This window comes from Piliocolobus tephrosceles, chromosome 13 (genome assembly GCF_002776525.5).
Source record: "Piliocolobus tephrosceles isolate RC106 chromosome 13, ASM277652v3, whole genome shotgun sequence".
Taxonomy (NCBI): domain Eukaryota; kingdom Metazoa; phylum Chordata; class Mammalia; order Primates; family Cercopithecidae; genus Piliocolobus; species Piliocolobus tephrosceles.
In genome coordinates, this window is record NC_045446.1 from 6171041 (window position 1) to 6194206 (window position 23166).

At 45.4% G+C, this 23166-nt stretch overlaps 2 pseudogenes; one reads left to right on the forward strand and one right to left on the reverse strand.

Moving 5' to 3' along the window:
• Positions 1-4657: 4657 nt before the first annotated feature.
• On the reverse strand, positions 4658-5906 carry LOC111522410 (annotated as a pseudogene).
• A 16504-nt stretch (positions 5907-22410) lies between these two features.
• On the forward strand, positions 22411-22511 carry LOC111522494 (annotated as a pseudogene).
• The last annotated feature ends 655 nt before the right edge of the window (positions 22512-23166 follow it).

Consider the following 23166-nt stretch of genomic DNA (forward strand, 5'->3'; position numbering starts at 1 on the left):
ATGACTGTACCTCAGCTATGTGAATATACTTAATACCACTGAACTGTACCCTTAAAAATGATTGAGGTCAGGCACGGTGGCTCACGCCTGTAATCCTAGCACTTTGGGAGGCAGAGACGGGTGGATCACTTGAGGTTAGGAGTTCTAGACCAGCCTGGCCAATATGGTGAAACCCTTGTCTCTACTAAAAATACAAAGATTAGCCGGGCATGGTGGCAAATGCCTGTAGTCTCAGCTAGTCGGGAGGCGGGAGAATTGCTTGAACCTGGGGCAGGCGGAGGTTGCAGTGAGCCGAGATCACACCACTGCACTCTAGCCTGGGCAACAAAGTGACACTCCATCTCAAAAAAAAAAAAGACTGAGATGACAAATTTTACATTATGTGCATTTTCCCACAGTTAAAAACAAAAACAACAACAACAACAAAAAACAGCAGCCAGCTCACTGAGTTTCCACCATGTACCACGCACTGGGCAAGGCTCTGATACAGAACATTGTGATCTGCGTTTACAGATGGGGAAACGGAGGCTCAGAGTGACTTATCCAGGGCCACACAGCCTTAGTGGCAGAGCTAGTGCACTGACTCCTCTGTTGTGTGACTAAGATGTGAGAGTCACTCCCATGGTGCTGCACAAGCTGCCAGGGCTGTGACTCCATCCTCCTTTGCGGGAGGACACTCTTAGAATCCCATCTGGGACCTCAATTTTTAGCATATTCTGTCCTCTTGTTGCAGAAGATGGGGTCCTTTTATTTTACTCTTTTGGGGGATGGAGTCTCACTTGTTGGCCAGGCTGGAGTACAGTGGTGTGACCTCAGCTCACTGCAACCTCTGCCCCCCCACATTCAAGTGATTATTGTATTTTTACAAATACAATAATGTGCTTTTGTGGAGGTGGGGTTAATGTGGAGGTGAGGTTCTGCCACATTGGCCAGGCTGGTCTCGAACTCCTAGCCTCAGGCGATCTGCCCACCTTGGTCTCCCAAAGTGCTGGGATTACAGGCATGAGCCACCGAGCCCGGCCAGATGAGGCCCTTTTAAATGCCATCCTGGGAGTTTTCTGGCCATTGCATTCTTCTGTGAGTTAAGAGTCGGCTGCTGAGTCTGCGGTTCAGTCTTTGCCATCAGCTCACTACCGCCATCCTCTCCACCATCCTGGTGGCTACTGTTGCCTCCATGCCACTCAGGTGCAGGAGCAGCTCAGGCCTGTGCACCCTTCCCACCTGTGCACCTCCTCAACACGTGAGCATCTTAGCATTGTGACGCTACAGCGGGCCAGGGTGATCACCACCTTGCTCCTCAGCAGTGGGCACCCGGTGACCCTCTGGCTGGCAAATGAGCCCTTCTTGAGGGGCTACTTCCTAGGCCCATATCTGATACCAGCTGTCTCAGGCTGGGTCCCCTAGAAGCAGACCCTGAGAATATGATTTGAGAATGAGTCTTTTATTTGGGAAGTGATCCCAGGAAACACCAGTTGGGGAGCAGGTGAGATGGGAAGGGGGAGGAAGCCATAAGGGAGGGTGCACTCATAATCTGGTCACTTCTGCAGGCAACTATGGCTCAATTCTGCTGGGACCCTCCAGGCAACTGTGAGGATGTGCTTCAGTGTTCTCCAACTGAGGTAAGAGAGCTGGGATATTGATCCACCACTTCTGCCGGTCATGGGATCAGGGAAGCTCCCTGGGATTGCAGGCTTGTGCAGCCAGGGAGTGCCCTCGAGTTAAGGCACAGGTGCTTACAGCTGGAAGGGTTGGGGGCATGGAGTGGTGGGGGCTGAAGGGAAGTGGATGGGTGTTGTCAATATCTGCAATAAAGCAGAAAAACTACTGTTAAACTTCTTTACATTTAGAGTCCTACTCTTCTGAACCCTTCTCAACTCAGTCATTGACATCCATAATTTTTCAATCCATGCTCTTTCTGCCATCATGAATGTTGACAGTACAGCATTTCTCAAGAGTGATTGTTTCAGGCTGGGTTACCAGGAGGCTGATTCTGAGGCAGAGAACATGCAGGAATTTGGTTAGAGGCTGCTCTTGGGATCAACGCCTTTAGAAGAGAATGGAATGGAGGCAAGCAGGATTGGGCTGAGGGAGAAGCTGACCTGGGATGCCAGCCCCCACGGGGAGCTCGGAAGATGAGGTAGCTCTTGCACTTCCATGCCCATCTCTCCTTAGATGCAGGCCATCCTGGGAAGGGAGTGTGTCCTGGGGTGGGCCGCCCACATCAGCTGAGGCCATCCCTGAAGGGGCCTGCCTGCCAATGGCATCGCAGCAGCTGGCAAATGGGCCTCCCATTCCTAAGGTGAAATGCGACTAGTGCAGCAGAGCATTTGCCACAGTCCTCCCCTTTACTGCTTGGATCTGCTTCTCCACACCCAGATGGCCTCTCCCTTTCCTGCCCAGGGACCTTCTCTGGCCACAAGGGAGCAGGCACAACCCAGCTATGCTCAGGAGGTGATGCTGCGGGCAGCGGACAGATAACCCATCAACTTCATCTCTGTGGACGACTCCTGGGTGAGTTCCATGTGGTTCCTCAGGTGGTCACTGGCAGGAGAGAGCCCTACTCACCCCCAGTGGCGAGACCTACTTGTTAAAGCACTTTCTGGAACTTTCTCCTCCCCTGACTAGTTCCTCACTTCCTGGAATACCTGCTTGCCCCCAAACCCTTGTTTCAGGGTCTGCTTTTGAGGGAACTCCAACCAAGATGGGCCCAGTGGAGACGAAGAGGCTGAAAATAAAGGAGAGTGTGCAGGAAGGAGCAGGGTCCCCAGGAGGCCTAGGAGGCTGACGGCATTGGGCGTTCAGAGGGAGAGCTGCATTAGGCAGAAGGGGTGATGGTGTCACTTGTGGGGTAAATATGGACACTTCTGGGGGTGGGCTGCAGGAGGACGAGGAAGTTGCTTTCTGATTGCATCTGGTTTCTCTGTGAGGAAGGAGGCGAGGTTATCACTGAGGGTGAGGGTGGCTGAGGAGGAGATGAACAACTTGAGGAGAGTGGAGAAGGCCTCGATGGAGAAGCAGAGAGCACCCTAGGAAAATGGAGACGCCCTTCCCAAAGGGTTGGGGGTCAGGGGCCTGGTGAACTGTCAGCTTCTGGAACCATCTGCACCACCGTGAGACCTTCTCCATCAACACTCAGCATCCCTGTGGAGGGGCTGAATGCACAGCGGGTTGGACTAAACGCCTTTCATGGGGTCTGCCCGATTCACCACTTTTTTGTCTCTACCAACCATGACCTCAGCCTCCACAGGGGTTATTTCTGGTACAACTCTGCTCCCAAGCCCCGGGGTGGTCATTTGATCCAAGTTTACCTAATCCCTCTCCCAGGGAGAGTCTCGTTCTCAATTTCAACTTTGCCCCTGTGATGAGCTGGGCCCTGGGGAAACAGCGGTGGATAAGAGACAAGACCCCTGTCCTCATGGACCATACGGCCCAAGGCAGGTGAGGGACAATAACCAAATAAACAAAGAATCCAAAGAATTGGGGGTCAAGCATGGTGGCTCACACCTGTAATCCCAGCACTTTGGGAGGCTGAAGTGGGTGGATCACTTGAGGTCAGGAGTTCAAGACCAGTCTGGCCAACATGATGAAATCCCGTCTCTACTGAAAATACAAAAATTAGCTGGACATGGTGGTATACACCTGTAATCCCAGCTACTCAGGAGGCTGAGTCAGGAGAATCGCTTGAATCCGGGAGGCAGAAGTTGCAGTGAGCTGAGATCGCGCCACTGCACTCCAGCCTGGGCGACAGAGCAAGACTCTGTCTCAAAAACAAAGTAACAAAAGAATTAGGGACTGTGACAAGGAGGATGAGAGAAGTAAGCTGGCTGCCGAGACAGTGAATGCCACCTCCCTTAGATGGAGTGGCTGATGTCAAACTCTCCAAGCAGATGACATGGAAGCTGAGACCTAACAGGTGAGAAAGACCTAGTCATGCCAAGGACTTGAGTCAAAGTGTCCCAAGCAGAAGGACGAGTAAATGCAGAGGTGAGAAAGAGCTTGGTATGCTCTCCTGGGGAGTGCCAGGAGACTGCGGGTGCTGGAGCGTGGTGAGCAAGAAATGAAGTTGGGGAAAAGGCAGAACCTGGAACACGTGGGAGCCTCGCAGTTTTTGCTAAAGACCTTGGATTTTATTCCAAGTATAACAAGAAGCCAGGAGTGACACAGTCCTGTTTTGGGGGTAATGTTTTATTTTTATATAATTCCAAACTTACAGAAAAAAAGACTAGTATGAGAAACTCCCATATACACATTATTCAAATTTGCCAACTATTTACACACTCCCTCTTCACAGTAGTTACAGAGTTGCCGCAAATACTGGATCATTGCTTTCAGGGGAAGACAGGGTCAGGTTCCTGTGAGCCTCTGGCTACAACATTCTCATCAACTGATCAATACATGACCTTTTTTTTTTTTAAAAAAATGGACTTTTGTCTACAGCCCTGTTATCATTATTATTATTATTATTATTATTATTATTATTATTATTATTTTAGGCCTAAGGGCTGCAAGGCGGCTAATTTATTGTAATTTCTCCTTTTTTAGTACATGCACAGAAAGCCTGACAGCCAAGTGTACATGAACATGCACACACACACACAGGCCAATTTCCAGTGAGGGACAGGCTCCACAGAAGCAGCTGATGGGGGGAGGGATCAAACGCTGCTCCCCTGCTCACCGATCTACTTCTCCAAATACAATATCTTGGGTACCTATGATGGCAACGACATCTGCCAACATGTGTCCCTTAGACATCTTGTCCAAACCAGCCAGATGGGCAAAACCAGGAGCCTTAATCTTGCATCGATAAGGGCAGCTGCTGCCATCAGATACCGAGTATACCACAAACTCTCCCTTGGGAGCCTCAATGGCAGTATATGTGGCTCCTGGAGGAACTTGGTAGCCCTCAGTATACAACCTAAAGTGATGAATCAGTGACTCCATGGAAGTCTTCATCTCTGCTCGCTTAGGTGGAGACACTTTGGCATCATCAACCTTGATCTCCCCAGGAGGCATCTTGTTTAGACACTGTGCGATAATTCTCAGGGACTGGCACATCTCCTCCACCTGGCACAGGCACCTATCATAGCAGTCCCCTCGAGAACCAACAGGAACATCAAAGTCAACCTGGTTGTAAACATTAAAGGGCTGGGTCTTCCGCAGGTCCCACTGGATGCCTGAGCCCCGAAGCATCACCCCACTAAAACCATAGTTCAGTGCTTCTTCTGCTGTTACAACCCCAATGTCAATTGTCTGATTTCGCCAGATCCTATTGTTGGTCAGCATCTCCTCCAACTCATCAAGCCAAAGAGAGAAGTTCTTAGAAAACTCATAAATGTCATCCATAAGCCCAAGGGGTAGGTCCTGGTGCAATCTTCCTGGCCGGATATAAGCAGCATGCATTCGGGCTCCAGACACTCGCTCATAGAACTCAAACATCTTCTCCCTTTCTTCAAACAGCCAGAAGAAAGGGATCATGGCCCCAAGATCCAGAGCATGTGTGGTCACAACCATGTGATTTCTCCAAACAGCACTCGGATCCACTGTGCCTGGGGAGGAGGCCGGATGTTTAGCAACTTCTCCACAGCTAGAGAATAGGCCTATTCATTACACATCATGGACACATAGTCTAGCTGGTCAAAGTGTGGAAGGGCCTAAAGATAGGTCTTGTATTCAATGAGCTTCTCAGTGCCTCGGTGCAGGAGCCCAATGTGAGGATCACACTTCCGCACCATCTCCCCATTCAATTCCATCACTAGTCGCAGGACACCATGCGCTGCTGGGTGTTGGGGCCCAAAGTTCAGGGTCATGTTCTTCACCATTGTGTCCTTTGGAGGGTTCACATCATTCCAAGGTGGAGGCTTCCAGTGGGCTGTTTCTTTTCTTGGGTACATAACAGCTCCCCCAAACTACTGTGCCCATTCCACATCTGGCTGCCACTGCCCAACACTTTTTCTGATACAGAGCTGAGGGCTAAAGTGGGCCCGGAGGCAATGACGACCAACGTGTCTCAGCAAGAGTGCAGCCATCTTGGGTTCTGTTCTGGACGGAAGTGATTTTTATTATCGTTATTATTTTTTGAGACAGAGTCACTCTGTCGCCCAGGCTGGAGTGCGGTGGCACCATCTTGATCACTGCAACCCCCATCACACAAGACAAGTGATTGTCTTGCCTCAGCCTCCTGAGTAGCTGGGATTACAGGTGCGTGCCAAAAAAAAAAAAGAAAAAAAAACCCAGCTAATTTTTGTATTTTTAGTGGAGACAAGGTTTCATTCACTATGTTGGCCAGGCTGATCTTAAACTCCCGACCTCAGGTGATCTACCTGCCTCAGCCTCCCAGAGTGCTGGGATTACAGGTGTGAACCCCTGTGCCCGGCCTAAATACACTTTATTTAATACATATTGTTGAGCCACTGACATTGACCCCACGTGGCCATGGGGGTCAATGAGTGCTAAAACTCATGCCTGAATGAAGCTTATCTAACGTGGATATTTTCTCCCAAAGACACATGTAGCTTTCTTGATCGTGGGAACACTAGACAGCCTCAGCACTGCACGGGGGCCATTTTAAATGGTGAAATCACCAACAAGAAGCACAAAACTGTGAAAAACGTGACACTAAATAGACCGTGAAAAGGACACTTGTTTACGGGTCAGAGAGCTGAAACAGGGAGATGAGTGCTGACTGCTTCACCTCAGCAGGTGACTTTAGTCTCCGGAGACACCAATTTTTCACCACTCTGTATGCACTGGCTTTCAAATGCCCACAGAAGGGCCCAAGTATTGATTTTGTTACAAATAAATTTAGCTAGAGGTGAACCCACAAATATAGAATCCAATAATAATGAAGATGATTTGAATCATGTGAGGTTATGTTAGAAACACCCCACCTCTGCACGCCCGAGTACTTCAGTGTGTATTTCCAAAATGGTTGTTATCTTACATAATCACTTTGGTAGTTATCAGAATCTGGAAACTCACCAGCAATACAATACTATAATTTGATACATGCTTTTCCCCCAGTCCAGCAGCCAATCCAAGATCACAAGATGCATTTAGTTGTCATGTCTTTTAGTGCCTTTGTTTTTTGTGGTCTTGACTTGCAGAATGTCCTTCTGTGTGGGTTATCTGATGTTTCCTTGTGAGTAGATTCAAGTTGTGCGTTTGTGGCAAGAATATCCAGGGGTGATGTCTTCTCAGTGCATAAGGAGAGATGTACTGCTGTTATTTTGCTATTTGTCCTCTATATGCTTCATAGCTTTTCTAGACCTCATTTCCTGCATTACAAGCTTTTTTGTGTGTGTTTGGTTATTTTTTTTTAATAGTAAAATGTTTGAATTTCTTCTCATTTTCTTCTGTGTATATTCTATAGCTATTTTCTTTATGATTACAATGATTACATTTAACATCAAATTATGTTAAACATTTAACATATTTAACATAATTAACATTTAACATTAACAATGATTACATTACATGAAAATGATTACATTTAACATCTGTATTAGTTCGTTCTCACGCTGCTAACAAAGACATACCCAAGACTGGGTAATTTATAAAGGAAAGAGGCTTAATTGACTCACACTTCACCATGGCTGGGAGGCCTCAGGAAACTTACAGGCATGGGTGGAAGGGGAAGCAAACATGTCCTTCTTCACATGTTGGCAGCAAGGAGAAGTGCTGAGCAAAAGGGGGAAAGGCCCCTTATAAAACTGTCAGATTTCATGAGAACTCACTCACTATCATGAGAACAGCAACTTGGAGGTAACCATCCCCATGGGTGGTTACTTTCCACCAGGTCCCTCCCATGACAAATGGGGATTGTAGGAACTACAATTCAAGATGATATTTGGGTGGGGACACAGCCAAACTATCAACATCCTAAAGTTATAACACTTTGGTTTGAATTTATACCAGGTCAACTTCAGTATCATATAAAAACTCTGCTCTTTTACAGCGCCATCTCTTTTTCTTGTGGTTGTTGATGTCATAAAATTGTATCTTGTTACAGTAATACTAGCTTTAAATTAGTTCTTGGTTTAATCAATTAATTTATTATTATACTGATTTTTATTTATTATTTATTTATTTATTTAGAGACAGAGTCTGTCTCACTCTTGTTGCCCAAGCTGGAGAGCAGTGGCCCGATCTTGGCTCATAGAAACCTCTGCCTCCCAGGTTCAAGCGCTCCTGCCTTAGCCTCCCGAGTACCTGGGATTACAGGCATCCACCACCATGCCCGGCTAAATTTTGTATTTTTAGTAGAGACAGGGTTTCACCATTTGGCCAGGCTGGTCTTGAACTCCTGACCTCAGGTGATTTGCCTGCCTTTGCCTCCAAAAGTGCTGAGATTACAGATGTTGAGTCACTGCACCGGGCCAATACTGATTGTTTTTTGAAGTGTAATAGTCTTTTAAATTCTGTAGAAAACCAAAAGTAGAGTTACAATAGTACTAGCTTTTATAATTGCTCATAGATTTGCCTCTATTGAGATCTTTAGTTCATACAGTTTCAAGTCACTGTCTAGTGTCCTTTCGTTTCACCTGCAGGACTCCCTTAAGCGTATCTTGCAGAGCAGGTTTACTGGTTATGAACTCCTTGAGTTTTCTTCTTCGCTTTTTTTTCTTTTTATTTCTTCTTTTTGTTTAGAGACAGGGCCTCACTCTGTTACCCAGGTTGGAGTACAGTGGCGTGATCACAGCTCACTATAACCTCAACCCAATTTCTTGGGCTCAAGAAATCCTCCTACCTTAGCCTTCTGAGTAGCTAGGATTACAGACATGCTTCACAACGCATGGCCTTTAATTTTGTAGAGACAGGGTCTCACTATGTTGCCCACGCTGGTCTCGAAATCCTGGACTCAAGTGATCTTCCTTCCTTGTCCTCCAAAGTATTGGGATTATAGGTATGAGCTATTGTAACTGGCCTCTTTTGCTTTTCTTATATTTTTCTTTTATCTTCTTAAAAATATTATTTATGGGCTTGGTGTAGTGGCTCATGCCTGTAATCCTAACACTTTGAGAGGCCAGGTGGGCAGATTGCTTGAGCTCAGGAGTTAGAGACCAGCCTGGACAACATGGCAAAACCCCACTCTACAAAAAAGAAAAAAAAATTAGCTGGGCTTGGCACATGTCTGTAGTCCCAGCTGTAGTCCTCAGGAGGCTGAGATTGGAGGATCGCTTGAGCCCAGTAGGTTGAGGCTATAGTGAGCTATGATCATGCCGCTCCACTCCAACCTGGGTGACAGAGCAAGACCTTGTCTCAAAAAATTTTATATTATTGATTCCTTTCTTTTACAAACCCTTATCTTGAGGGCTGACTTTAAATAGATCACAGTGAGGGAGTTGCTCGGCTATGTACAAAATCCTGACCCACAAGCAGGCTGTCTATGAATGGTTTAGTACCAGGTTCTCTGTGAATGTGCACTCCATGATGGGCAGGTGAGGACAGCCCATTTCTGGCCATGCCCCATTTCACAGGATGAGGAGTTCACTGTACTGGACTCGGGTCCCAGCACCAGATGAGGCACTGGCAGCATGACAGAGGACCAGCTATCTAAGGCCAACCAAGGTTCTGCAGTACTATCGTATTATTCTGCCTGGGTAAAATTTTGATTTAGAGGCATGCAGTCATAATCCCACAGATGGAAGCTTCACTGCATTGGCTCTTCAGCTGAGCACGTATTCTTCACTTTTGAAAGACAGTTTTACCGAATATAGGATTCTTGGTAGACAGATTTTTTTGTTTTTGCTTTTTTTAATTTAATTTAATTTTTTTTTTGAGACGGAGTCTCACTCTGTCGCTAGGTTGGAATGCAATAGTGCGATCTCACCTCACTGCAACCTCCGTCTCCCGGGTTCAAGTGATTCTCCTGCCTCAGCCTCCCAAGTAGCTGTGATTACAGGTGCGTACCACCGTGCCCTGCTGATTCTTGTATTTTTAGTAGGATGGCGTTTCACCATATTGGCCAGGATGTGGTCTCGATTTCTTGACCTCATGATCCACCCACCTTAGCCTCCCAAAGTGCTGGGATTACAGGCGTGAGCCACCACGCCCGGCTGTTTTTTTCTTTTGTTTGAAAATGTCTTGGGAGGTCGAGGCAGGTAGATCACAAGGTCAGGAGATCAAGACCATCCTGGCTAACACAGTAAAACCCCATCTTTACTAAAAATACAAAAAATTAGCCGGGCGTGGTGGCGGGCGCCTGTAGTCCCAGCTACTTGGGAGGCTGAGGCAGAAGAATGGCATGAACCCAGGAGGCGGAGCTTGCAGTGAGCCCAGATCATGCCACTGCACTCCAACCTGGGTCACAGAGTGAGACTCCGTCTCAAAAAAAAAAAGTTTAATTATTATTATTATTTGAGAAGGAGTTTTGCTCTTGTTTTGCCCAGGCTGGAGTGTAATGGTGCGATCTCGACTCACTGCAACGTCTACCTCCCAGGTTCAAGCGATCCTCCTGCCTCAGCCTCCTGAGTAGCTGGGATTACAGGCATGCTCCACCACGGCGGCTAATTTTCTATTTTTAGTAGAGATGGAGTTTCTCCATGTTGGTCAGGCTTGTCTCAAACTCCTGACCTCACGTGATCCACCTGCCTTGGCCTCTCAAAATGCTGGAATTACAGGCGTGAGCCGCCGTGCCTGGCCTCAAAAGTTTAACTATAATGTGTCTTGGTGTGACTCCCTCTTAGTTTTAATATTTAATTTAATTTGATTTTTTTACTTTTTTGAGATGGAGTCTTGCTCTGTCACCCAGGCTGGAGGGCAGTGGAACTATCTGGGCTCACTGCAACCTCCACCTACTGGTGATTCTTCTGCCTCAGCCTCCTGAGTAGCTGGGACTGCAGGCACGTGTCTCCACACCTGGCTAATTTTTGTATTTTTAGTAAAGATGGGGTTTCACTATGTTGTCCAAGGTGGTCGTGAACTCCTGACTTCAGGTGATCCACCCACCTTGGGGTCCCAAAGTGCTGGGATTACAGGTGTCAGCTGCTGCATCCGGCCAATTGAATTTAATTTTTGAGACAGGGTCTTATTCTGCCACCTAGGCTGGAGTGCAGTGGCACAATCATAGCTCACTGTAGCTTCAACCTCCTGGGCTCAAGCAGTCCTCTCACCTCAGCTTCCCAAGTAGCTGGGACTATACGTGTGTGCCATCTACATCTGGCTATTTTTTGTAGAAACAAGGTCTCACTACGTTGCCCAAGCTGGTCTCAAACTCTTCAGCCCAGGTGATTCTTCTTTTGCCTCACCCTCCCAAAAACATGAGCACTACACCCACCTGATTCTCTCTTTGGTAACAGATTCTCACTTTATCATCCTGGCTAGAGTGCAGTGGCGTTGAGAGGTGGCAACCCCTCGCTCTCGGCGCCTCCGCGACCTGGGCGTCCACTCTGGCAGCGCTTGAGGAGCCCTTCAGTCCACCACGGCACTGTGGGAGCCCCTCCCTGGGCTGGCCAAGGCCGGAACCGCCTCCCTCTGCTTGCAGTGAGGTGTGGAGGGAGAAGCGCGGGGGGAATCCGTGCTGCGCGCGGCGCTCGTAGGCCAGCGCGAGTTCCAGCGGGCGCGAGCCCCGCACACAGAGCGGCCGGCCGGGGTCGCCGGCCCAGGGCAGTAAGGGGTTAGCACCCGGGCCAGCAACTGCAGAGGATGCCGGCGGGCTGGCACTGTGCTCGAGTTCTCGCCGGGCCTCAGTTGCCTCCCCGCGGGGCAAGGCTCGGGACCTGCAGCCCGCCGTGACGGAGCCCGTCCCCGCCACGGTGGACTCCCCAGCCGCCCGAGCCTCCCCGAGGGGCGCCGCCCGCTGCGCCACGGCCCAAGGGCTGAAGAGCACTGGCGCGACCCGGGACTGGCAGGCAACACCGCCTGTTGTCCTTGTGTAATAGGCACTATGTGAAGCCAGCTGGGTTTTAAGTCTAATGGGGACTTGGGGAACTTTCATGTCTAGCTAAGGGATTGTAAACGCACCAATCACCACTCTGTGTCTAGCTCAGGGTTTGTAAATACACTAATCAGCACTCTGTCAAAAATGGACCAATCAGCTCTCTGTAAAATGGGCCAATCAGCAGGATGTGGGTGGGGCCAGATAAGGGAATAAAAGCGGGGGGGGGGGGCGCGTTTATTTTCGCGCACCTTGCAGTGATTTTTTTATGGTGTTGAGTGTAGCTACTGCTGTTTTCTTGGGTCAAGACTACGTGTATGAGTTGTAACACTCATCGCAAAAGTGTGCGGCTTCGTTTTTGAAGCCAGTGACAACACGACACCCCGCCCCCCGGGAAAAGTGAATAATTCCAGACGCGCTGCTCTTAAGAGCTGTAACACCGGGGAGGTCTGTAGCTTTACTCTGGTCAGCGAGACCACGAACCTATCAGAAGAAAGAGGCTCCAGACCTATCTGAACGTCTGAAGGAAGAAACTCCGGACTACCATCTTTACGAATTGTATTACTCATTGGAAGGGTCTGTGGCTTCAGTTTTGAAGTCAGCGAGACTAAGAACCCACCAATTGTGGACACAGCATGATCATAGCTTGCTGTAGCATTTAACTCCTGGGCTCAAGTGATTCTCCCACCTCAACCTCCCAAGTAACTAGCTAGGATTACAGGTATGCACTACAATGCACACTTAATTTTTTATTTGTTTTTTTAGAGATGGGGTTTTGCCATATTGCCTAAACTTGTCTCGCACTCCTGGGTTCAAGCCGTCCTCCTGCTTTGGCCTGCCAAAGCACTGGGATTACAGGCATGAGATACTGCATTTGACTGGGTATCTTTGAATTCATCTTACGTGAAGTTCGTTCAGCTTGTATGTTTCTTTTCATTTCTGTCATCAAATTTGAGAGGTTTATGGACACTAGTTCTTAAAATATTCTCCCTGCTTATGCTGCTTTCTCTTCTATTTCTGTGACTCCCACAATGCCTGTGTTGGTCTACTTGATGGTATCTCAAGATCCCTTAAGCTCTGTTCATTTTTCTTCAGTCTTTTTTCTGTTCTTTAGATTTGATCATTGCTGTTGTTCTATGTTCAAGTTCCCTGATTCTTCTGCCTGTTTAAATGCCTTCAAATTTGCCCTCTAGTTATTTTTCATTTCAGTTTTTCAGCTCTGGAAATTATTTTGGTTTCTTTTAGATTTTATTTTTGCTGATATTTCCGTTTTGTTTATATATCTTTCTCTTGACTTACTCCATATCCCCCTGTAGTTTTCTGAGCATCGTTAAGACAGTTGCTTTAATTTAAAGCCTTTTTCTAGTACACTTGCCAAAACTTTCAGGGACAGTTTATTTGTGGTTTTCTTTAACCTTCGAATAGGCTATGTTTTCTGTTTGTGTGGTTTGTGTTTTGTTAAACATCGGACAATTGAATTTCATAATTGTAACTCTGGAAATCATACTCTCTCGCTTATCCAGGGTTTATTGGTTTTTGTTACTTTTGTAATTTGTTTATTTGATGTAGCCTGTGTCAAGAATGAGGCCGGGGTGTAAACTTAAGGTCTTCTCAGGTATCTTCTGAGCCTTGAGTATGTGTGATCACTTACTCATTTTCCTCATGTGCAGTTTAAAAATAAATGTTCTAGGCCAGGCGCGGTGGCTCAGTCCTGTAATCCCAGCACTTTGGGAGGCTGAGGCTGGTGGATCACGAGGTCAAGAGATCAAGACCATCTTGGCCAACATGGTTAAATCCCATTTCTACTAAAAATACAAAAATAAAATTTTCTGGGCGTGGTGGCTTGAGCCTGTAGTCCCGCCTACTGGGGAGGCTGAGCTCCGGAGAATCGCTTGAACCTGGGAGGCAGAGGTTGCAGTGAGACGAGACTGCACCAATGCACTCCAGTCTGACAACAGAGTGAGACTACGTCTCAAAAAATAAAGTGTTGAAGAAAAGTTAGTGTTTAATGTCTGGCTCCCAAAGGGGAATAAAAAGAAAAATGAAGGTGGGAGAGAGAGAGCATTAGCCCTTTAAATCCCCTGGAAGTCATTTCAGCCAGAGGGGGCGGAGCTTCCAACAGCTGGAGGAGATGCAGCAATAGTGGCCTCCTGCGCCTGTGATGAGCACCACTGTGGGCCAGGCACTGTGGCTCATGCGTGTAATCATAGCACTTTGGAGGGTTGAGGCGGGTGGATCACTTGAGGTCTGGAGTTTGAGACTAACCTGGCCTACGTGGGGAAACCACATCGCTAATAAAAATTAAAAACTAGCAGGGTATGGTGGTGCACGCCTGTAGTCCCAGCTACTCAGGAGGCTGAGGTAGAATCGCTTGAACCTGGGAGGTGGAGGTTGCAGTGAGCCGAGATCACACCATTGCACTCCAGGTTGGGCGACAGAGTAAGACTCCCTCTCAAAAAGAAGCACCTCTGAGATCAGAAGCAGCACTCAGCAGTGAGAGCATAGATCTGTGATCATTGGAGGATAGAACCCTTTTTGCCCACCCTGGCTCCTGCAAGCTGTGTGCAGGATGCTCCAGAAATACCTGCACAGCTGCACGCCATGGGGGTCAGGGATGGGTAGTAGCCATTGTGCTAAGAACTAAGATGGACTGAAATTAACTGTGATTTACCAGTCCAAGCCTTCACCTTGGAAGTCACAAGCCTTTAATAGACTCCAGAGTTCTAAAATAGTTACACCAGACAGCTTATGCCATGCAATTGTGGTCTAGGTGGGGACACAGATTCCTGGTGCTTCCTATCATGCCATCTTCCCAGATTCCTCTCTGAATAGGTGACTTACAAATTTTTTTTTCTAGTCAATGTCTTATTTCATTTTCTTAAGTGTCTTTTACAGAGCAAAAATTTTGATGAAAACATTTTGATGAGGTCTATTTCATCAATTTTTTCCTTTAGAGACCATGATTTTGGCGTCATAGTTGTATTCTTTTCCTAAGCCGTATCATTTTCTCTTCACGTTTTCTTTTTGCTCTGACGCCCAGGCTGGAATGCAGTGATGTGATCTTGGCTCAGTGCAACCTCCACCTCCCGAGTTCAAGCTATCCTCCTGCGTCAGCCTCTGAGTACCTGGGATTACAGGCGTGTGCCACCATGCCTGGCTAATTTTTGTATTCTTGGAGATGGGGTTTCACCGTATTGACCAGGCTGGTTTTGAACGCTTGACCTCAAGTGATCTGCCCACCTTGGCCTCCCAAAGTGCTCAGATTACAGGCGCGGGCCACTGCCCCCAGCCTCTTATGTTTTCTTCTAAGAGTTTCATCGTTTTGCATTTAAGTCTGTGCTGCGTATTTGGTTAATACTTATATAAAGCTTATGGTATAGATTGATGATCTTTGTCGTCTTCCTTTTTTTGCATACTGATGACCAGTTGTTTCAGCACTATCTGTTGAAAGATTATCCTTTTTTTTTTTTTTTTTTTTTTTGAGACGGAGTCTCGCTCTGTCACCCAGCTGGAGTGCAGTGGTGCGATCTCAGCTCACTGCAAGCTCTGCCTCCCAGGTTCACACCATTCTCCTGCCTCAGCCTTCCAAGTAGCTGGTACTATAGGCGCCTGCCACCATACCTGGCTAATTTTATGTATTTTATTATTATTAATAATTATTTTTTAGTGGAGACAGAGTTTCACCATGTTAGCCAGGATAGTCGCGATCTCCTGACCTCGTCATCCGCCACCTTGGCCTCCCAAAGTACTGGGATTACAGGCGTGAGCCACCGCGCCTGGGATAGAATTGTCATGTTAACTGTGTGTGTGTGTGTGTGTGTGTATCTCAAGTATTCCGAACCATGAACACAGTATGTCTGTCTGTTATTTGGGACTTGTTTGATTTATTTCATCAGCATTTTGTAGTTTGCAGCTTTCAATCCTGTATATGCTTCGTTAGATTCAAACCTAAGTATTAAGACTTTTGGGAGCTCTGGGACTGGTTTTGTCATTGTTTTCCATTACTAGTGACCCCTGAGGGAGAGGAAGCAAATGAGATGAGCCCTAACGATTGCCCTATTTTACTGTCAGAAGAGTTTGCAGCCTGTAGCGCAAAGAAGGAAGAGCTGAGGAGCAGCCCGGCAGCTTTCCTGAAGTGAGGAGATGGAGGCCCAGACTGGAATTCACAGGTCAAAGTTCTAGAAAGAAAAGAGTGCAGGTGGGGGAGAGAAATTGAGATTGCACCCAGAAGATTTAGAGTCGTAAGTAATCTGAGTACCAATCAGTGCATACCTGTGAGGAAAATGCTGAGGCTGGGGAAGGAACCACCCGAAAGGATCAGTGGAAACAATCAGATCAGCTCATGTAGGGCCAGGAATAGTTTTTCTTTGCCAACATCAGAGTGGAAACCTTGTGGGATATTGAATAAAGTACTCGGAAGGGTTCTGCCTCAGCAGTGGGGAAAATTAGCCCCAGACTAAATGTCACTCTGGTTCTGCCTAACAAAACAAGACCAGAAACAGTCAAACTTTTTTCAAAGAATTTAACTGTGTCCCAGAACAAAATTCAAAATAGTTTATATGAATACAAAAATGTCACACAAAATAATTTTCAAAACTAGCACAAATGATGTATTGCAGCCAATAAAAAGTCGACAGGCATGCAAAGAAGCAAGAAACTGGGAGCCATCATGAAGAGAAAATTTCAAGTAAATTGAAACTAGAAATGAGCCAGAAATGACACAGATGACAGTATTAATAGACAAGGACATTAAGATAGTTATAGGCTGGGCACCGTGGCTCACACCTGTAATCCCAGCACTTTGGGAGGCCAAGGCAGGTGGATCACAAGATCAAGAGATTGAGACCATCCTGGCCAACATGGTGAAACCTGATCTCTACTAAAAATACAAAAATTAGCTGGGGGTGGTGGTGCACGCCTACAGTCCCAGCTACTCAGGAGACTGAGGCAGGAGAATTGCTTGATCCTGGAAGGCAGAGGTGGCAGTGAGCCGAGATTGTGCCACTGCACTCCAGCCTGGCAACAGCGAGACTGTCTCAAAAAAAAAAGTTGTAACTATTCCGTATGATAAGGAAAGTAAAGGAAAAATTAAGAATGTTAAGTAGAGACACAGAAATATTTTAAATACCCAAGGTGAACTTCAAGATATTAAAATTAAAATGAGATGAAACATTGAATAGGAATAAAAGCAGGTAAGACGTGGCAGAAGAAAAAGGGAACTAAGATGTCAAAGGAAGTGCTTCAGGCAGAAGGAAAATGATGTCAGAAAAGCTGGAAATACACAAAGGTTAATGCAGATCACTGGAAATGGAAACTACATGGATAAATACACATTTAATTATTTCTTTACACTTAAGTAATTTTTTTACTTTGTAAATTGGCAAGTTATAATTGTATACATTTGTGAAGTACAAAGTGATATGATTCATGAATGCAATGTGGAAAAATTAAATCAAGCTAGTTAGCATATGCATCACTTCAAATACTTAACTTTTTTTGTGGTGAGAACATTTAATGTTTTGCTCTCAGCAATTTTGAAATGTAGAATATTCTATTAAATATATTCACCCTGCTGTGTAATAGAACTAAGAAAACCCCATATTCCTCTTCTGAGATTTTGTATACTTCCTCTCCCCATTCTCCACGGTCCCAGCCTCTATAACCACCCTCTCTGCTTCTGAGTTCAACTGTTTTAGATCCACATATAAGTGAGAACATGGGGTATTTGTCTTTCCATGTCTAGCTTATTTCACTTTAAGCATAATGTTCTCCAGTTCTATTCATATTGTCACAAATAACACAATTTCCTTCTTTTGAATGACTGAATAGTATTCCACAGTATATACCTATCACATTTTCTTTGTTCATCTGTTGATGGACAGTTAGGGTAATTTCTTTTCTTTTTTTTTTTTGAGAGAGTTTTGCTCTGTCACTCAGGCTGGAGTGCGGTAGTACAATCTCAGCTCACTGCAACCTCTGCCTCCTGGGTTCAAGCAATTCTCATGCCTTAGCTTCCTCAGTAGCTGGGATTACAGATGTGCGCCACCACATCCAGCTAATTTTTTTTTGTATTTTAGTGGAGACAAGGTTTCACTATGTTGCTCGGGCTGGTCTTGAACTCCTGAGCTCAGGCAATCTGCTCGTCTCGGCCTCCCAGAGTGCTGGGATTACAGGAGTGAGCCACCACGCCAGGCCAGGGTGATTTCATAAACTATTGTGAATAGTGCTGCAACGAACATGTATGTGCAGACATCCCTTCAATAAACTTTCAGATCATCTGGGTAAATACCCAGAAGGCATTGCTAGATTAGGTAATTGTTTAAGCAAAAATAAGAATTTGCTGTGGAGTTCGTATAAAAGTAAATGCATGACAGTAGCTTAAAGACTGGAAAGAAAGAAATGGAAATTCCCTATTGTAAGTTTTGAGACAGTGTCTCACTTGTTGCGCAGGCTGGCACAATCACAGCTCACTGCAGCTTTGACCTCCCAGGCTCAAGCAGTCTTCTTTCCTCAGCCTCCCAAGTAGCTGGGACTACCAGTGTGCACCACCATGCCCAGCTATTTTTGTATTTTTTGTAGAGATGTGGTTTTGCCACATTGCCCAGTCTGGTCTTGAATTTCTGGGATCAAGCGATCCGTTTGGCCTCTCAGAGCACTGGGATTACAGGAACATACTAGTCTGTTCTCACACTCCTATCAAGATCTACCTGAGACTAATTTCTGAAGAAAAGAGGTTTAGTTGACTCACAGTTTCACAGGCTGTACCGAAAGCATGGCTGGGGAGGCCTCAGGAAATTTACAATCATGGTGGAAGGGCAAATGGGAAGCAAGCATGTCTTCACCTGGCAGGATAGTGAGCAAAGGGAAATGCTATGTGCTTTCAAGCAACCAGATCTTGTGAGAACCCACTATCATGAGAACAGCAAGGCAGAAATCTGCCCCCATGATCCAATCACCTACCACCAGGTCCCTCCCTCAACACTGGGGATTACAATTCAACATGAGATTTGGGTGGAGACACAGAGCCAAACTATATGAAGGCATGAATCACTGCACGCAGCCTATTGTAAGTTTTTTATATTATACATGAAGTGGCATGATAGCACTTAAAGGTAGACTTTGATAAGTTAAAGATGCGTGGTATAAAGCAACCACTGAAACACAAATCCGAAGAGTTTCAGCTAAAAAGCCAACAAAGGAGATTAAATAGAATCTTAAGAAATAATGCCAGAAAAGCTCACTGGGCGAGGTGACTGATGCCTGTAATCCCAGCACTTTTGGAGGTCGAGGCAGGCAGATCACTTTAGCTCAGGAGTTTGAGACCAGCCTGGGCAACATGGGAAAACCCTGTCTGTACTAAAAATAAGAAAATTAGCACAGCAGGGTGGTGTGTGCCTGTGGTCCCAGCTACTCAGGAGGCTGAGGTGAGAGGATCACTTGAGCCTGAAAGGTTGAGGCTGCAGTGAGCCATGATTGTGTCACTGCACTCCAGCCGGGGTGACAGAGCAAAATCCTGACTCAAGAAAAAAAGAATGCCAAAAAAGGCAGAAAAAAGTAAAAACAGAACAAAGAAGAGATGGGATAAATACAGCACAAATAGTATGTTAAGACTTACACATAACCGTATAATAATCTCATTAAACTTAAATAGTCTGAATACTCCCAATTAAAAGGCAAAAATTATTAAATTGTATTTTAAAAGTGGCCAAACTGTATACTATGTAAAAAGTCAACTTCACTTTTTTTTTTTTTTTTTTTTTTTTTTAAGATGGAGTTTCCCTCTGTTGCCCAGGCTGGAGTGCAGTGACTCCATCTTGGCTCACTGCAACCTCCATCACCTGGACTCGAGCAATTCTCCTGCCTCAGCCTCCCGAGTAGCTGAGATTACAGGTATGCACCACCATGTCTGGATCATTTCTGTAATTTTAGTAGAGACGGGACGGGGTTCCACCATGTTGATCAGGCTAGTCTCGAACTCCTGACCTCAAGTGATCTGCCTGCCTTGGCCTCCCAAACTGCTGGGGTTAACAGGTGTCAGTCACTGAACCTGGCCTCAACTTTACTTTTTTTGTCTTTCATGAAGATGGTGTCTTGTTATGTTGCCCAGACTCATCTCGAAATCCTAGGCTCAGGCAACTCTCCTGCCTCAGCCTCCCAAAGTGGCCTGAAATCCACTTCAAATATAAAGACAAGTAGATTAAAAGCAAAAAGATGAAAAAGATATACTATGTTAACACTAGCCAAAAAAATCTGAAGTGACTTTGTTAATATCAGACAAAATAAGTTTCAGGGTAAAGAAATATTACCAGATACAAAAAGATCATTTTATAATGAAAAACAGGTCAATTCATTGAGGAGACATAGCAATCCTAAATGTTTATGCATCCAAAAACAACTTCAAAATACATAAAGAAGAGAAAGAATTAGCAGAAGAAATTAATCCACAATTTTAGCTAGAGGTTTAACAACCCTTCCTCAATAACTGATAGAACAAATAGAAAATCAAGCTAATCAATTAATCAAAAATCATTATTTAAGATCAAGAAAATTAATCAAAAATAATTGGTTAATCTAAAAATTATTATTAAAAATCAGGCCAGGCATGGTGGCTCATGCTTATAATTCCAGCACTTTGGGAGGCCAAGGCAGGTGGACTACTTGAGGTCAGGAGTTTGAGACCAGCCTGACCAACATGGTGAAATCCCATCTCCACTAAAAATATAAAAATGAGCCGGCTGTAGTGGCAGGCACCTGTAATCCCAACTACTTAGGCTGAGGCAGGAGAATTGCTTGAAACCGAAAGGCAGAGAGAGGTTGCAGTGAGACAAGATTGGGCCACTGCACTCCAGTCTCAGCTATAGAGCGCAGCTCCGTCTCAAAAAAAAAAAAAATTATTATTTAAGATCAATAAAATTTCTAAATCTCTAGCCACACTGATCAGGAAAAGAAGAGAGAAGATGCAAATTATCAACTTCAGGCATAAGTTCAGGCATATCAACTACAGCATCCACAGACATTAAAAGAGTGGTAAGAGGAAACCATAAATAATTTACTGATAAATTTGACAACTTAGATGAAGTGGACAAATTCCTTGAAAGACACAAAAGCTCACACAAGAAAAAATAGCTTAAGTAGCCATGTGTGAACTAGATAAATTGAACTTGTAGTTAAATTTCCCACAGAAAAAAACTAGGCCCAGATGACTTCACTAGTGAATTCTATCAAATATTAAGAATTAAAAAAACACCATTTCTACACAAAATCTTTCCAACTCATTCTCTGAGGTCATAATTACCCTGATACTGAAACCAGATGACAACATAACGGAGAAAAAAAACCACAACTTCCAACTAACATCCCTCATGAACATTGATGCAAACATCCTTAATTTATTTTTAGCAAATCAAACCCAATAATATGTTTGAAAGATAACACATCATCACTAGGTTTTATTATTCCAGGGATGCAGGATTGGTTTAAGATTACAAAATTAATTTATCATGATAACAAACCAAAAAAAGAAAAATTATATCATCTCAATAGACATACAAAAAACATTTGAAAGTTGGCAGCATTCATTACTTATAAAAACACTCAGTGGCTGGGTGTGGTGGCTTACACCTGTAATCCCAGCACTTTGGGAAGCCAAGGTGGGAGGATCACTTGAGGCCAGGAGTTCAAAACCAGCTTGGGCAACATAGGGGGATACCCCCACCCCTATCTCCAAAAAAAAAAAAAGAAAAGAAAAAAGGCATGGTAGCAACATACCTGTAGTCCCAGCTACTCAGGAGGCTGAGGCGTGAAGATTGCTTAAGCCCAGAAGTTGGAAGCTGCAGTGAGCTATGATTGTGTCACTGCACTTTAGACTGGGCAACAGAGTGAGATGCTATTTTAAAAATTGTATTATTATTTTTTTGAAACAGGGTCTCTCTGTCATCCAGGCTGTAATACAGTGGTGCAATCACATCTTACTGCAACCTTCAGTGATCCTCCCACCTCAGACTCCTGAGTAGCTGGGACTACAGGTGTGCACCACCATGCTTAATTTTTAAAAATTTTTCATAGAGATGGGGTTTCACCATATTGCCCATACTGGTCTCGAAGTCCTGGGCTCAAGCAATCCTCCCAACACTGCCCCCTAAAATACTGGGATTACAGGCACAAGCCACTCTGCCTAGCCTGAGACTTTCTCTCTTGAAAATAAACAAGAATGGCCGGGCGCGGTGGCTCAAACCTGTAATCCCAGCACTTTGGGAGGCTGAGACGGGCGGATCACGAGGTCAGGAGATCGAGATCATCCTGGCTAACACGGTGTAAACCCCGTCTCTACTAAAAAATACAAAAAATTAGCCGGGCGAGGTGGCGGGCGCCTGTAGTCCCAGCTACTCGGGAGGCTGAGGCAGGAGAATAGCATAAACCTGGGAGGCGGAGCTTGCAGTGAGCTGAGATCCGGTCACTGCACTCCAGCCCGGGCGACAGAGCGAGACTCCCTCTCAAAAAAATAAATAAATAAAAAATAAAAAAAATAAATAAGCGTTTGCTTCGGCAGCACATATGCTAAAACTAGAATGATACAGAGAAGACTAACATGGCCCCTGTGCAAGGATGACACATTTGTGAAACGTTTCATATTTTTTAAAAAAACAAAACAACCACTCAGCAAACTAGGAATAAAAGAACTTCTCTCAACCTCTTAAGGGGCATCTGTAGGAATCCTGCAGTTAACATCATACTTAATGGTCCACTCTCATCATAGCTCCATGTCCTGGAGGTTCTGGTCAGTGGAATCAGGCAAGGGAAAGAAAAAGAAAGGCATCAAGATTGGAAAGGAAGAAAAAAAATGATCTTTATTTACAGATGACAAATTCGTCTATGTTGAAAATTCTATGAGATCTACACACAAAGCTGTTAACCAGAGCTACTAAGTTTGTAAGATACAAGTTCAATATACAAAAATCAGTTTTATTTCTACATACTAGCAACAAAGAATACTTACTATGTTCAATAGCATCAAAATGAAGTGCTTAGGAAAAATGAGACAAGGCCGGGTGCGGTGGCTCAACCTGTAATCCCAGCACTTTGGGAGGCTGAGCTGGGCGCATCACCTGAGGTCGGGAGTTTGAGACCAGCCTGACCAACATGGAGAAACCCATCTCTCCTAAAAGTACAAAATTAGCCAGGTGTGGTAGCGCATGCCTGTAATCCCAGCTAGTCAGGAGGCTGAGAGCAGAAAAACTGCTTGAACCCAGGAGGCAGAAGTTGCAGTGAGCCGAGATTGCACCACTGCACTC